The sequence below is a fragment of the Diachasmimorpha longicaudata genome, chromosome 4 (genome assembly GCF_034640455.1).
Source record: "Diachasmimorpha longicaudata isolate KC_UGA_2023 chromosome 4, iyDiaLong2, whole genome shotgun sequence".
In the NCBI taxonomy this organism is placed as follows: Eukaryota; Metazoa; Arthropoda; class Insecta; order Hymenoptera; family Braconidae; genus Diachasmimorpha; species Diachasmimorpha longicaudata.
Window position 1 is genome coordinate 6711041 of NC_087228.1, and position 17208 is coordinate 6728248.

Sequence of the window (17208 nt, forward strand, 5' to 3'; positions counted from 1 at the left end):
TTTCCCCTCCCCTCCCCTCCTGTCCCCCGTATCGCCCCTCTCCAGAATTTTTTTTTTGTTAGGATTCGGTCAGCCACAGCGAGCAATTGACACTGATCCATCCGTCACAGGCAACATTGAACGGAATTACAGTCAATTCGATGTTGCCTTGCCACTCGAATTGGAATCGGCGTTTTGTGCGGTTCTGTTATATATCCCATGGAAAGTATAGGTGCACAAGGGAAAAGCGTAGTACACACATTTTCCCAGTTTCGGCCCTCTCTCTCTCTCACCCTTTTTGTATGTACACATACTATCGATTGTGAGGTCGTTTAAACGTATAGAGGACTCATCTATCTCGAATAAATTGACGGTTCAATGCACGATGCGAATGTGCAATTTTTATGGACGAACAGTTCTCAAACTATTTTATGGTGATTTACCGGTGTGGATAAAAGCATAAAGTGCCTACATATCCCCCCCCCCTCCCTTGCCACCCTCTTGCCCCACCCGTGCCCAACCAATGGCACCCTTCGATTGTGCGGATATTGATAAATACGTACTCAATTATCCGAGTAGATAATTTACTAATCATACGAGCAATTTTCGGTAAAAATTATCATTCCAGTGGATTACACCTGCATTATTGCATTTTTTACTGTTTTATCCTTGAAATTCGATTAAATTAAATTAGTGGAACTGTATGAATAAAATGGGCATGATCTTTTACTGAGGAGATTTATCTTTGCAAAAAGTGCTGAAAGTCTCGATCAAATTTCCCTGATCATGAAATTTTTAATGGGACTGATACACTCGTCCAAAATTGAACGCGAGCTGCCCATTCAACAGTCACCCAAATGATGGTCAATTGTGCTCAACAGCATATGGTAGAGTAGAAAAAAAATCAGCAACAGCGTAACAGCCCCGTGATCGGTCGCTATCGTGTTCTCGGAGCGTTAGAAACCAGCGAATTCAAGTGGACGTGACTCTTCGTATAATATTACATGCTATTAGGAACGAAATAACTGCCGGATGAAACGCGACAGAGGACGATAAACGTGAGAGGCAGTTCTTCAAGATGCGTGCCACCCGGTCGTCACCGTGGTGTGGCGGGCGGCTCTTTCACCCATTGAATAATAAGTCTTGGAGTGTCTACGTTATTCTCAGAGAGATGGGAAAAAAACTGGCCATCGATGGGGCCATCTCCCTATACCTTTACAGATGTCGATTCAAACACAACTTTATCAGGTGAATTACACCGGCAACTCTGATATAAAAGAAGATCAGAAATACGCGGGGAAAAATATTCACTACAATTATGAAGCTATTCGCGTAATTCGCAATAAGAAATTCATTTCCAGCGATTTTTATTGAATTTTTCTCTGCGGTTGGAATGTCTGAATTGAAAGCTTCAATAATATGATGACGCCACCGCGTGGTGGCGTCTCTGCAGCTTGAAATTGTATTTTAAATTAATTATTTACAATCATCCCCACCTCCTCAGAAAATTTATTAGTTACAGATAGAACTTTTAATCTTATTAAAATAGATAACAGATTTGAATTTCTGCCGTTCGACGTAAACCGGATGTAACATAGATTTTATTGATTCGATGCCATGCTACCATCATCGTTAATCGACCTCCTGATTCTTAACCGCTATTTTAATTAAAATCATCGGTGAGACAAAGTGATACAATCGTGTCATCCTCCGCATTAAACACTTGATTGTAGAGATGTTTGTGCACACGTCGCGATGAGGGTAATAGGTGAGTATCGGTGTCCGCACACGGACCCAAAATTGATAGCTCACCCCGACGAAAGGGTAATTCGTGGTCTACCCCTAGGTGTATCAACAGTGAAACGTAGGCACACTACCCCTGTACTAACTGCTCTCTCGCACCCGTCGACAGGATGTGTACAGAGCCGGTAGAGTGGAGGAGAAGGTTAATCGTGCTCAACTGTAGCTCGAATACACAACCAACCAGCACAACATCCTAGTGGAATCGTGTTAGCGTGGTAATTCATACGGTAATTCACTGGCATACGTGGTTAATCAAACCTCTCTCCTGTTGATGACTAGACGAGTCTAGTTTTTCGACTTTTTAGGAAGCTAGTGATATATATTTCGTTGGAAAATCAGCTTCGTATCTAGAAAAATTCGTAGAAAGAAAAGTGTCCTTGGAATATTTTCAGGAATATTTGGTAAAACCTTGTGAAGACTCTTGTGAAGATTTCCTTGGCGAACCAAAAAGATCAAAAGACAAAGTCCTCCAAAGACAATCGAAAGCTCTTCGGAAGACAATTTTGGACGATCTTTGGAGGATTTTTGGAGACGATTTTCCACGAAGGAAGGAAAATTTTTATAGCTGCCTTCCAGTTTCTAAATACGTAGAAGCCAATTCTATTAGACACTCTCGGAAGACCATTCTTAATTAGAAGATCAAATGAATGAATGAATAGTGTCTGCAGGTAGATGAACAATAAATTTTTTCTGGCAGAGTTGGTCTTATGCAGATCCTTATGGTGCACTACAAATCTTCTGAAGATTCACAAAAATCTCCTCGCAACTCCCCAATATTGAATTCAGGATCTGGAGGTCCGCATCCCGGCAAATCCGACCGATACAGACCGAATAAAAAGGGTTACGCGGAAGATCGGACCCAAGATAACGCATAATGAAAAGCATTCATCGGTTACCGGGAGAATAAGCCCGAGAGAGTGAAGCCAGAGTGACGTGCTTTCGCCTCCACTGGGAGACAGCTGCGACTCAAAAACCTGATCGTTTCTCTACCCTGGGCGCAGTGTTGGTACAAGATATCCCGGACGAAAATATACACCAAATTCTCACGTGATTTCTTTTATGATATCGTATAACCAGACTAACCTGCATCGGCCGCCGAAGGTAACACGGTGTAAGTGAGACATACGCTTGTGTGCGGCGAGGGCTCTACGGATTTCATCGCGTCAAGGACGTGCGTGAGCGATTACGCGGGGAATGCACGCGATTTTATTGCGTCGGGAGGACTTGGTTGAGTAAATTATCAAAATCTCATCAGTTATCACTCAAAAGGGACAGATTCCTGGAAATTCGGTGAAGTTTGAGAGAAACATTGTCCAGTGTTCAGTGAAGGGTTGCGGGCACTTCCGTGGGGTTGATGGCGCTCATGTGATTTTTTAAAATGCTGGTGAAAAGTATCCTGTCGTTCTATGAAGGTAGATTGTAGATTATTAGAAAAAAAAAATCTCCATGATTGGTTGACTATGACGAATCGGAAGTTTCAGGTTTTACTTAAAATTCCGGAAAACTCCAGAATTTTAAGAGATCGTAAGATCCGAATTCCTTGTCCTGTGATATCTTTCACACTGTGATCGCTTCAATTTCGAATAAAGAGGAAAAATCCTTGAAGCAGGCGAGAAACTCCTGCCATGTGCTTGAAGGCCAAAATGACTCAAGGGTCTGAGTCGTTTTTTCATGCCTCATCGAGGATTTTTTTCCTAAAAATGTCACCATCGATATTTATGGCGATCCCCAAGCCCCAGCCCGACTCTTTCAACACGGTCTCCAACAGATATATATACCCCGTGTAGTGCAACCAACGGTACACTTTTGGGGCGGTAAGTCTGTCACCATCGTTGTTCTCATTTCTCGGTAAAAAATACAGTGGACGTTGCAGTCGTGATTGACACGGTCAGCCCATAGAACCTGGCCGAGAGAAGCTGGGCGGAATCATGAATAAATTGCGATGCTACTGTAGCTGGGAGTTTCGGTGTGGGTGTCAACGTGATGTAACAAGTAGTGTCTTAATGACGGCTTACATCGAGATCCCCGTAGAAACATATCTGCCCCTGGAATCCCGAGTAGAAGTATTTTTGTTGGTTGTAGATCGTTCAGAAATCTTCAGAAAAATCATCGAAAGATTATCTGAAGAGCTCTTTGGTCCGCCAAAAAAAATTGTCAGGAGTCCAGTTCTTCCCGAGGTACATTATTTTTCAGAAGATATTCGATAGACAATTCTTCACTTCTCGAAATTCCCTAGGAAACAGTTACTAATCTCAAAAATCACCTCAAAAGTCTCCAGTGACCGTCTGGACGTCTTCATTGGAGTCGCTGGTTGGCCAAGTGCAGTCTCGAGCGAGCATTCAATAACAAGACCTGAGAGGCTTGTTCATTAAAAAAAAACAGTCAACCGAAGAGTGACCGATCCGCCTGTCACCCACGCATACCCATAAAGCCGTAAGTGATCTTCACTACCGGTTCTGCAGCTGCGTATTTCGTGAAAAATCAAGTCCCCGAGCAATTATCCTATGCACACGCAGTTCATTGGCCGTCTATCAGCCGATAACTATCGCATTCCTAATACGAATGTACTTTTCAATCCACTCCATGAGCCACGATAATCGCCAATTAGTAATTATAATTACTGCGCTTGATGAATTTAACATCTAATTCCACTCAGCGATTCGCGAGAATAACGCGTGCGGGTGAGCGACATCGGGGACCCGGAGAAAGTGTCATAAACTACTGGAGCCAAGCTGATAGGCTCCCAATCATACATATACACCGAGTTATATATAAATGTCGTAAAACGTTTTACAACGCGAGTTAAATGACGCTGAAAGTGAGAGCGTTTCGTTTCGTGCCACCGGGGATTGGATACTGTTGTAGTTTTTTTTTTATTCTCTGCTCCAACCACCGGGAATATGCAGAGGTGTGTGAGTGTCAGGTGGGTCGCGTGTACTCAATCTGATATGACAAAAGTCACTGTCAACATTGCCGCCTCGTTAATTACTATCTAAATAGTATTTTTCATAAACAGTTGCCTTCGGTCCCGAAAACCAGTGCGAAATCTTCGGAAAAATCATCGGGAAATCTTCCGATGAGTCTTTTGTAATTTCCTGAAGAATTTTCCGAAAACTTGACGGCCCAATTAATGAGTCTCTCGGGTCTACTCTTAAAACTATTCTCCTGTACTTTCAATGAACAAGAAGGAAAATCAGTCAGTCAGTTTATCCAAAAACAGTTATATATTTTCTTACAAATTTTTTTGTCCGCTGGTGATGATAAATCGCAACATATCCATAACAATCATCACGATCACCGCACAACTTTCAACTTGAAAGATTGTGTCGAGTGGTAGCGTTAGCTGGCTGCCAAGGTGATGCTTCGAATGGTACGGGGGAGGGGGTATAGGGGGAGGGATACAACAAGGTGGAGGGATAATACATAGAGCCATGCAGAAAGACTGAGAAGAGCTCCGCATTTACAGCGGTCACATTCAGGCGCGTATAGGATCGCAAGAAAGGCCCCGGAGAGTGCGTGCGAGAGCGAGATAACGAGACAAAGAGAGCGGAGCGGGAGTGATTTATGCTAAATGTCGGTGATGCCGGCGAACCGGGGCCCCGTATGTGCGCTGTTGAGCGGCCATCTTGGGCCCCCCCTCGATTCCTTAGCGCTTGGGCTCCCTCTGTTTGGATCAGATTGACGTACAACCGCCAGTTGATCGCCAACCGATTCCTCTATCCTCGTTCCTACCCCTCTTTCTCCATTTTGTGTTCAACACGCGTCGCTAAATTCTTATACTATTAATTGGGCCTATCGTTACTTCACACGTTCGAATTAGTAATTAAATTACTGGTTCAAGTGTGGATTATTAGAATGAGTTGAGCAGAAAAATCTTCGTCGGCTGAAGGTCTTTGAGAAATGGTTAGAAGAATGATCCACAGATCTTTGGAAGATCTTCTTGATGACGTAAAATTGTTCAGAAGACAATAAACTTTTGGTAAAGGATATTGTGAATTTAACTGTGGAATTTATAAAGAAAATCCTTTTCTCAACAGGTTTTCAGAGAAAAATTGTCTTCCTAGGACTTCTCAGAGATCTTTGATCGACAAAATCAAAGTTTTATTACGAAACTGCATTTCGGGTTTAGAAAATTAGCGAGAGAGGCCCTAAAAGATCATAAATAAATGCAGTGCCGAGGTGCTGAACATGAACATCTTTCGATTCTAGTGTTTAAGATATGTAAATGTGTGAATACTCTTTGTTAGCAACGGTCTAGTGTCTCCATCTACTCTCGGTAACAGATCGATATATTAGGGCACTGCATGACCGGCCAGGCAGGCAACTGGGGTTTTATATGGTTTTTATATGGTTTCCAGTGCAGTCCTGCCTCGAGTGGTGCTCCACTAAGAGTACGATAACAGATAGGAATGAGAGGAAAAAAAGGGGAGGTAGATTAGAGGAAGAGTCCAGTCGAGAATTACTTCGGTAAAACCAATGAAATGAACAGAAAATTGTAAAAATTCACGTATTTAACATAAATTCATTTAAATATATTTTTTTTTCTTCTGAATTTTTCATCAATCGAATGACGAACGAATGACAGATCAGGTCATATTCTCAGAGCCTGCGTACATTTCTCAAAATCACATTCCCCTCTCATCACTCAAAAGCCCAATCCCTCTGAATGGGAAGTCAGCCCCGTCATGCTGAGTCAAGAAATTTGTTATTGAAGTTGTATTATGTGGATCATAGCCCCTCCGATATCTTCTTCGTGAACCTGACGATGACTTTCAACTCTCATCGAACAACAAACAAAGGGCGTAAACAATGGATCAACACATCGATTATCCACATGAATAGAAACACCTCCGAGTTTATCAAAAGCCAATTCGATATAAATCGTAATCACACTGACCGAGTGTATCGATGAACGTGATTCCAGAATCGAGATTGTTTAAATGTCTCAATCATTATTTATCATTGTTGTTGGGAGGAAGAAGCGGCGAAAAGGGATAATCGTAAATTCAATGATAGGGAATGGGAGTCTCACGGGAAGAAGTGCTCCAACCGCAATCTTATCGGTTTTGAGAATTTTATGCCCGTCGACTCGTCATAACTCCGAGGGTATACGCTCTATCTTTTGCACTTCTTCGTCGCCCACGCCTCGCACAACACACCACATGCGTGTCGAGGGGTACGTCGCTGTTATCGTTTTCACCGCGGTAAATCGGTTTGAATTCGTTGTTTCGAATTTTTTTTTGAGGTTCCATTTCACGGGAAATATGTTTAAACCAATTTGGAATTCAGGGAAAATGCGTGAGGATATCTTTGAGGGTGTCCAGACAGAATAACAGGGCTATTTGTATGACAATTGCATAAATATCTGGAGGTACGAGGCAACATGTGTGCTAAGAGGTGGGGGATCCTGTGGTAACACTCAGTGCTGGTAATTGAGAGTGGATTTATTGGGTCAATTCGTATAAGTTGACCCATTCGATTTGACTTTGTCGTTGCGGTCTGCATAGTTTCATTTTAGTTGTTCAATTTGTTTATTGCTGCTGACGTCGGCCGATTTGTCGGGCAGGTGGACCATACCGATAACTTCCAGGTGACTTGACCCGTGGAGGCTAATACAGTGGGTCAAATTGATGGGGTTTATGCCATTCTGCAAATCCTCTGCACTTCGCATTATCGAAAAAATTCGGATAGGTTAAATATTATGGGATAAATTGAATTATATCAGCCAAACAAATAATGTGGGTCAACCCTTTTTAACCCAGTTAATATTATCTCAAAACGGTAACTGTCTCCAAAATTCTAACCCAATTCTTCTGATGATATTTTTTTACCGCAAAGGAAGGGCTCCAAAAAAATTCCACGAAATCCTTCCATTCCGCGCAGGTAGATTTGCACAATGACTTCAAATGTCAAAAGTCAAATCGTCCATGCATAACCTCTCAAGTCCACTGGCCTCAGCGAAATAATTTTTCTGTTTCCATTCACGACTTCAATTAATTAGCATTTCTCGAACGGTAACAGCATATTACAATTTTTTGAACGTCACCAACCAGTCGAAGAATGTTCACCTCCACAATGGATAAAATAAGAAATCCAAAAACATTGGTTAGAGATCACGAAAAGGCAACGCGGAGACAAGAGTTGTAAGGCAAAAGGTCGAACCGTGAGTCCGTTGGAAAGCACGACTGTGTTACGGAGCCAAACGTTATTACGAGTAGGAAGGCACCCTTGTGACAAATGGCGTTGCTTCATTGTTGCACAAAACCACCCTGGTTTTCTATATGCCCCTGGCTCACACACTCCCTCTGTCTCTCTCCGAGGTCCTGTCGTAAATCTGCGGTGACCGACAGGAATCCGAGAGCGACTCCCCGGATGCGGGATCACGGGGGAAAAAATGTGCTTCAAAACATGAGACGGAGACGAAATATGTTTTTTTTTACTTGACGAATTTAATGCTCCAATTTTGGTTATTTCTCCCAAGTTCCCCAGCGAGCGCCTCATTTACTCACTAGACTAGACCGTCAAATAAATTAAATTTGAAATAAACCAATGCATCATAATTCAAAAATATTCCCTATTTTCTCAGCGATCAATTTTATGAAATTTTCATATTTCCTGGATAAAATCAGCACAAGGTTTTTCCTTACTGAGTTAAGGGGAATGTCGGGGCAATCTGTCACAAATTGAACCATTAATATATTTTTATGCCGGCTTAATGCAGCAGTTAACAGATTAAAATTGCCGTAGACACGTCTCAGATGCGAGACGGAAGCCACCGATTTTCTCCCTCATCGTCATTTTATCCAACAACTTTGCATATCACCGCATCATCGATATACTCTCCCCATAGGCGGCTTAGGAACCGGATTACAAGGAGGCATCGAGATGGAAGCCACTAGTTTATTCGTTAAAGCGTGGGATGTTGGTGTAAGCTCATTACGCTGTATTATTTCTACTTTATACATTCTCTCGCGAGTGATGTCAAATGTATCGTTCCTGGACTAGAATATTTATGCCATTTTGAATAATTGTTGCGGGCATAACCCCCTCAACTTGTCGCCGAGCGTCCGGCCCTTGGAGAGACGCCGGAATACCTCAACAGCGCCGCCAGCGGTGGGAATGGCAAGCTCCTCTCCGGTGAATTGACGTCACACCTCCAAAAGAAGCTTTTAAAATCCGCGTATTTTCAATTATTCATTGCTAAATACCCAGACGACTTTTCAAGGAAATTTTTACTCTCGAGTGGCTCATAGGGTATGATGACTCGGTGGATTGAAAAATATTCGCAGACTGGGGCCCATGCGAGTTGCTATTGTCAGTCATGCTGAAATCAACCTCGAGCGCAATTCTCCCGTATCGAATATCATTATAAGCCCCCTGGTTCAGGAAATTGTTGGTGGTGGGGATGAGGAGGTGGAGAAGAAGAAGGTGGAATGGAGGGTTAAAAGAGGGAGGGAATGGGGGAGAGGAGAATCGCCCGACGGCGAACAGAACGAACGGACAGGTTAGCTTATTTATGGCGACCATACTTGAGATATATGAACTGGTTCCCGTCGAAAGTTCGGGATGCATCTTTCCAGTTGAAAATGTATAGAGAGGTGTCCCGGGCGTTTTGCTTTCAGAGTCCAAAGATTTGCGAGGGGTCACCTCAATGTAATATCGAATGAGCTTCATTTATTCTCATCTCTCTCCTTCTCTCATCCACGCTTTTCTCTTATGGGTAGCCTCTCCAGCTCCATGTAACATGTCCAATTTTATTTATATTGTTTTTACTTTTTTATCCCCCTCCTTAACCTTGCCTCTAGCAATCTCAATATAAATAGCCCATATAAATTACAAATCTATAAATTCAGTGAATAGATTAAGTGTGGGTAATTTTTAGATGACTCGCAAATCATATTTTTCTCCGAGGGTGAAGTCGTGACGAGACTTTCACACAAGTGCCTGCGCAAATGCATTAGATCATTCGGTGGATATCATGATTCGAGAATATTTTCTCCTTCCTTCACGTGATGTGAGTAGAAAAGTGAATTAGCCAGACACGATTCGTGAATTATTTTGTTTCACCGGGGGAAATTTATTCTGGAAAAATTACGGGACTGATTGGTAACTGTTTTGCACCTTAATTGTTTTTGGAAATGTTATTGAGGATTATCAAGGAGTCACGTCATGGTTTTTCTTTAATTATTATTTCAACTGTTGAAATCAGTACATAGTGATTGATTTACACTGTCGATCTAATACTAAATTCTTGACTAACATTCCTTTATATATTGACAAATTATTGCTATCTCCTTAAAATCAATTCTACTTGCAAATTTTTTCATTGCATAAGGAGGAGTACAAGCAGACCTTTTCAACCTGGTTAACAATTTATTTCTTTGAATTTGGAAATTCGGGCAGTATCACAAGGAAGAGAATTTTTCGGTAAAAATTGGGAAATGAAACCGGGAAATTGGTTCTCTCATCGTGTCTCGCGGCAGTCCTACACTTCCCCTACCTACTGAATCAACCCCTCCCTCCTCCCCTGCCCGGATTGAGGTGCATCGTGAATGTCAATCCCCCAACAATACAATAATTCCCAAAATGAATAATGAATTTATCACTTATCTTCTACCTGAATACAGAACGGAAAAGAAGTAAATATAATCAGATAATAACTGCCTGCCTGAGATGAGTACTAATCCTCACCCCAGTCAGACTCCGTAAACAAAAAATTGTCCATCAACCATCAGTCATCCCCTACCTACACGTGCGTAAGTGTAAGACGCTACACCCCCTCCCCCACACCAAATAGAAATAATCCCCAATAAAAAATCCAACGGTCCAAGAAAAAAAAATTAATAACCCTCGAAAAACTATTATTCCCGCTCAAAATAATTGTATTCCCTCCCCCCGAATATGATAATCCACTCATCAATAACGTCATCCTCATCCCAGATACATCATCCAGATAAAAAAAAAGCCTCCGAAAATGTGTTTTGTTTCCCACATGAATTTTATTACAATGCTCGTCCTAATTTTATTTATTTCTCCCATTCTCCTTGATGTACGACATTTCAAACTCAAAGGTTCGGCTGACTGGGGCGTTCAGGGGGCATTGGGAGGGGGAGGGGGCAACACATGAGGGTGCAATGGTAGGGCTGAATCGTAGAGACGGGAAACGACGCGATAGAGAGTAGATAAATAGATGGATGGGCAATATTATAACTCACCGTGCTGTCATCCTGTACGGTCGAGTCAGGCTGCTAATCAGACCCTTCTCGGCTCTTTCTCCCCTCTCTCACTCGCCCCCCCCACACCCCACCTCACCTTGCCAGCTCCTCGCCCCGCCACTCTGCCGACCCTTCACCGAAAAATGGATTTATTGCCGTACGCCTCGACTTCGGCACGCTATCGAGCTCCCTGATCCATGGAACGTATAGTAACCCATCGTCGTTCGCGTTCACTTCCAAGCCCACATCCCCCTCTTCCTCCCCCTGTCTAACATCCCATCGCCACCACTTGTGCCGGTAGTGTCATTCGATAGGTTTGAAGAAGAAACGCGGAAAACGATTCGTTATACATACACTGAGAATCCCCTCATTCTTGTCGAGAAATTATTGCACTCGTAAAAGTTATGGGAATTATTATTTTTTCCATTTTTTTCTTTGGGTCGGGTGCGATGAGGAAAATACGTTGGATTTTGGGGGAGGGGGGGGATGAGTGATTGGTGAAAGCTGGTGAAAAATTGGAGAGGACGATTGGGAAGGGGAGTTTCGAATTACATGTGTAATTGAATGACTCGACAATGACTGAATAGAAATTCTAGGAAATTGAAAAATTTCGATTTTCTATTGTAGATTAGAAATTCATAATTAATTCGTAAAATGTCTTTTACTCAAAAATGCAGAGTTCAAAATATCGGATAATCAGTTAAGACCCCTCTGTGCGCTCCGTGAAACCCCCTGGTCACCGCAAATTACCCCTATCGCCTTGGAAAAAAAAAAACAAACACCTTCCAAAAAATCGGCGAAGACCGGCGATTCCGAAAACCGACAACTCACCAGCTCTCTAGTGCTGGATGGGATGGGGGCGTGAGTGGAATGGGACTGTGGCGATGGTGTATTGATGTTGCCTGGGGGGAGGGGGAAATGCGCGGCGTCCCTCCCCAGAGTGGGGATAGGTCAGGGCCGCGGGAGGGGGATTCTCCTGAAGCGGGGAAAAATCACCGAGTGGTGGGGAGAAGCGCGGAGCCGTCAGTGCGCCACGTGCTGCCGATCCGGTAGGGTGTACAATCCTTGCGTCACAATAGCGCGTCCAAACAATTTTTTACTTGAAAAAAACAAATTACCTGTTTATCGTCTCCTGTCGCATCCCACTATCGCGTTTTTCTTCTGTGAGTCTTCACCAGCTGTTTCGTCATTGAAAAAAACTGTGAAATATCAGGCAGACGGAATGAAGTAACGGCGTGATAAAATATTTAAAATAATAATAGTAACGAGTGAAAAGAGTTTTGAGTGATGACTTGAGTGCTAGTTTATAATTTTATTGGATATTGGAATATACTCGATACTGCCAATTGTCAGTTGAACACGTGATAATGATGCTGTGAAATATGATTTTTAAACGACGAGATCTCATATTTCATCGTTTGGCATGGGTACGAAGTAATCAGAGTGATTAGTGTCACCGGTACGAGTGACGGATCTTATCCATCTGGAGCCACTACTTGCGGTGAGTTCCAGAATAATTACGAAATGTTCCGGATTCAACCGCGAAATATCACGTTACAGTGCATTTTTTTTTACCTGAGTTTCTTTTCATTTTACTCCCATCGGCTCTTTATCTTATCGACTAGCCACGGCTGTCTACTATGGGTTATGTAAACAATAGTGAAGGTGTGTGTACAGCAGGTGGTGGATGAATTGAGTGAGTGGTTCATTTGAAAAGACGGTAGAATGAGGAGGCGCGGAATTTACGTGTGTGCTGCATTCAGCGGGAATTCGTTGAGAAAAATTTTGCTAAAGTGAATTAACTAGAATTTTTAGTTGAAACAATGCTCATTCCCGAATTGATTGGCGGGTGGGAATCGCGTAAAATTGTTCTGCTGCGTTATAAAATTTATTTACGTTATTAGTGACTGAGTGACGATGGATTTAATTTCCACGTGCGAATTGGTATTTTCATAGCGCTTTAAACATCAATTCAATGGCAGTTGAGCGCCTCATTTCGATGGTGTCGGAGGGAGATTTAACGAGACACAATTGTGCACGTATTTTGCGGAAAATAATGAAAAATTATACCGTTGGCAGAACGAGGTGGCGGTGAATTAGCCTCTCGCGAAGAAAAAAATTCCATTTACGGAAATCTTCAGAAGAATTATTCGTCTAGAACAAGTTCTGTATTCCATAAAATATGTTTAAAAAATTATTCCGAAGTATCTGCAAACACAAATTTTCGCTTGAAGATCTTCCACGGAATTTGTAAATAAAGATTGCCTTCCAAAGAATCTCCAAAATATTCCAGTCTTTTATTGGGTCATCAGGAAGATCTTCTGCCGAACTTTTAACGATTCTTTGGAAGATATCTGGAATTTTCTATGCGCGTTTCCATCGTGTTTTATTTATTTCTAACAAGCCGAGCGAGTGATTCACGCTAACCCGACACAAAGAAATAAAATGGCGATTAAGTTCAATGATTCGTCAGCGCGATAATTCCAATCACCTGTCACAATTTTCGCTCGTGCGAATTAGTGCTATCCCAACAATGTGTCGGAGGATATTTTTACCGCGAGACCGGGTGAAATTTTCTAAAATGTTGGACAAACCCAGAGCAGTCCAGGCGATGACACTTTTATTTACCTCGCCAAGGAGGGAATCAAAACTATTCCGCGTCATGACGCATGACGGATTGGCAGTCGTAAAATGCGATGTGTGCGTAGAAAAAAAAAATAAAGCGAGTGAGTTGAGGAAAATGATGACACGTTTGTCGGCAATTATGTGTTGGTAAACGTTTTTTAAAGCGCGCGGCCGCGTGTTAGTGAGGATAAAAAGTGCTCTTTTATGCACTTAATCGCAGTCGGTGTGGCTCTGTATACACAAACGTAGCTCTCGCATTGAATTCTAACCGGGGGGACGTGTGAACGTACGTCAACATTTCGCTCTCCCTCTCTCTCTCTCTCTCTCTCTCTCTCTAACGCGCGAGCTTTCGCTCTCTCTTTCTTTATCGCGCCTTCGCTCTCGCTCGCCTGCGCATTGTGACTGTGTTAAATCAACTCCCTCACACGTACGGCCGCTGTAAAAGTCCGGGCGTTCACACACCTGCGGACGCACGTGTTGTCTCACTCGAATGTTGATGTATACGGCAGACTGCGCTTATACCACGTTATCCAAATGTCATGCTTGCAACCGGCGATCTGCGCCATGCGTTCCACAATCGATCACTTCGGTACTCGGATACTGCGGGAATTCGCGGTCTCGTATCGATAACGAGGCGTTTTTTCACGTCAGCGAGGACTTCAATTCGAGGGTGGTTTGGGTGGATTAGTTATTGGGTGGTTGTGAGGTGGTTCAAGGTCGGCTGTTGAGAGGGAAAAATGCCGATGCTATTCGCGTCACATGTGATATTCTTCAAGATCGTGTCTCTACTGATAGGCTCTCTATTCCGGTGCGATATGATATATATATATATATGTTATTATTATTCTATGTAGTCTTCGCTAACGTTAGCAGTACCGCCGATCATCGGCCGATGTTCAGCCAACAATCATCTGATCATCGGCTGACCGTCGGCTGATTGTCGGCAATCACCGTACGGGTTGTAAAAGTGGTGTTGAACAGTAAAAAAATGGAAAAATTCCGCTAATAATGTTACGGTACTTAATAATATAAATCTTCATAGAAAATCTATTCTCGAGTTATAAAAATCATCGAGATGTCTTTGGAATAATGAATTATCATCAGGCGTTTTGTTTTCCACTCACGTCCCTCTATTACTTTGAACATTAGACGTACCTCAACTTCTCTCACGTACTTTAAAAAAAATACTCCCCATAATGTATTTCGAGTGGGTGATTGATAAATCGTTTAGAACGTAGGCGAGTTGTAAGCTGGTTTCATATATATCACTAATCATCGGGGGGAACGAGAGGGAGAGGAAGGGGAATTATTTTCACGAGAGTCAGCTCGAATGTTAACTAATATGATTCGCTGAAGTGAGGAAACCCGTGTTCATATGATTTGCTCGTGGATACACCTGTCTCTGACCTGTCTCTCGTTCTATGATAAACAACTCTCGGGGCGGGGAATTTTTATTAATATTATTCTCATGCGAGGCTCGAGTGGAGATCGCGATAAGATATTCATCGGCTTTCACTGCATCTGGGTTTAAAATTCTTCTGTGAATGGAAAAAAATTGAGAGTTGCAATTTAGCTCTTTGACAATTCGAATGAAAGCTATTTTTCAGCCGCTGTTTAAAGTACGTTTCGCCAATTTATCGCGAGTTATGACATTCAATTAAAATAAATTATTCAAATTCATTATCATTACGAATGCTATGGGAGGATTTTTTTTATTCGAGATTCCGTGGAACATTTGCTTGAGAGATCTTCGATATTTTTTCAATAACTTTTTTTTCCTGTCAGACGTTTAATATTAGATTTTTGACGATTTTGATTATGAACATTTTCATTTTATCGTAGCTCCTAGCGCAAAATTTTTGCTGGATACAACAAATTTCCTTGCGCCGCGAAAATTATGAAAACTATTTTGGGTTCAAGAGCATTCACTTGCCAGGACTGGAATTTTTTTGGACGTTCTAGTGATATTTCGCGGTAGATTCGAGAAAAATTCCGGTACTGACCTGTTAATTTTCCTGGCTTTGTCTAAATGAAGCCGTTTTACCGTGGTAACATGACAATTTTGCCCGCATTTTTTTTCTGTACTGAGACTTGATGAACGTTCGTCCTCAATAAATGAAATTGAATTTAAAGAGTCGACAGGTTGGGTTTTTCCTTCCAAAAAATCTGCCAGAGGCATTTGCTACTGTTCGAAAACCCATAGAAGATGAAGTACGGTGAATGGCAAAGGGAGAATAAGGGCTATCGTATTTGTACATTTGTCGAGGCAACGCATCGCGTCGCGTGCGTTACTACCCCATACCTTCACATGAACTGATTCAGCGAGTAACAACAGTGTGGGGTAAAGGGGATCCATTGAAGTCGTCGATGACGGCCCCCGTCTGTCAGCAGATCAAAGCTGAAGTAAGCTCTCTTTGTGATGCTTTACCAGTGCTGGTATTTAATTATGTATCAGATCGATATTTGTGCCTTCGGGCTGACTCGGGTTGTTTTGTTGCCTCTACTCCAATCACCGGTCGGGCTGAATATCGCGCGAGTCAATTCTCCACAGAAAATAGTCAAATGCAGTAGAAAATTACATGAAACCACTCTCACCCCATCAATTTCCCTCCCCGAGCCCCAAAAAAAGGGATAATCTCTTCAACAATTCATTTTTTCTCCATTTGTTCCAATGAATTCCAATTGCCATTAAAATCCCATAAAAAATCAGACGATCTATTCATAAATTATCAATTGCAACGATAAAAACTACCAGCTGAAGATACTGATGGTGGATGATCACACCAAACTTAAAAGATATAGATTAAAAAATAAACCCTAAATCTCCCCGGATTCTGATAAATAAAAAAAACTCACTGGAAAAAATGTAGAAAAAAAAAATTGAAAACCCATTTCCGATCCATTAAAATCCCTCTCTTTCCCCTCGTCATCAGGTCAAAGGGATTACTTTTCCGATAATAATTACAACTGCCTTAATAAATTTGTGAACACGTCATAGAAACTGAACGAAGAGAGATAACAATTGCCGACACATGTGGAAAAGCGAGTGGAAATCATGAGCGGTAGCTTTATGAAAAAAATATTAGCAGATCGCTCCGGCGTGTGGCGCTAATTTGGCGCGCCCGCGGCCGCTGTACCCCCCACTCCATGTCCTCCCCACCCTTTATCACCCCCTCCTCACCCCACCCACCCCCTTGCGCTTCATTCACATATATCCCTCACTAAAGGCCTCGCATACAAATTCATTTCGCTCGATTTCCATTTCACGCACCGATAGACCAATCCCGCTTGTGTGTTTGTACATCTCATTGCCGAATACCGATGTGTGGGTGCCAGTGGTTCGCGGGGTGGGGAGTATGGGGGAGGGAAGGGGGTAGTACAGGCTGAAAACACAACGACAGATGAGCACGGGAAAAGTTATCGTTTGGCTTTGAATTATCAATGGGCCAACGTTTTTTCGTTATTTTATTATCCTCTTTTTCATATCGAAAAATAATCTATATATAACCGTGTTGTTGTATAACTGGTTTTTCCAGACAAATATACGGGCTTGGGGTTATAACATTGGTAGGTTTATTTCATTGAG

The 17208-nt window shown here is 42.3% G+C and overlaps 2 protein-coding genes across 6 annotated transcripts in view; one reads left to right on the forward strand and one right to left on the reverse strand.

Moving 5' to 3' along the window:
- Positions 1 to 17208, forward strand: part of LOC135161293 (protein tiptop) — a 124765-nt gene that overhangs the window by 63354 nt on the left and 44203 nt on the right. The window contains exon 1 of one of the 5 annotated variants that reach the window (XM_064118731.1): positions 12016 to 12498. The exons of the other annotated variants lie outside the window; for them this stretch is intronic. The gene's annotated coding sequence lies outside the window, so the exon portion shown is untranslated. Of the gene's footprint in view, positions 1 to 12015; positions 12499 to 17208 lie in introns of those variants that run through there. 5 annotated transcript variants of the gene reach the window in all.
- LOC135161295 (zinc finger protein 91-like) overlaps positions 1 to 17208 on the reverse strand; it is a 91881-nt gene that overhangs the window by 46845 nt on the left and 27828 nt on the right. The window lies entirely within an intron of this gene.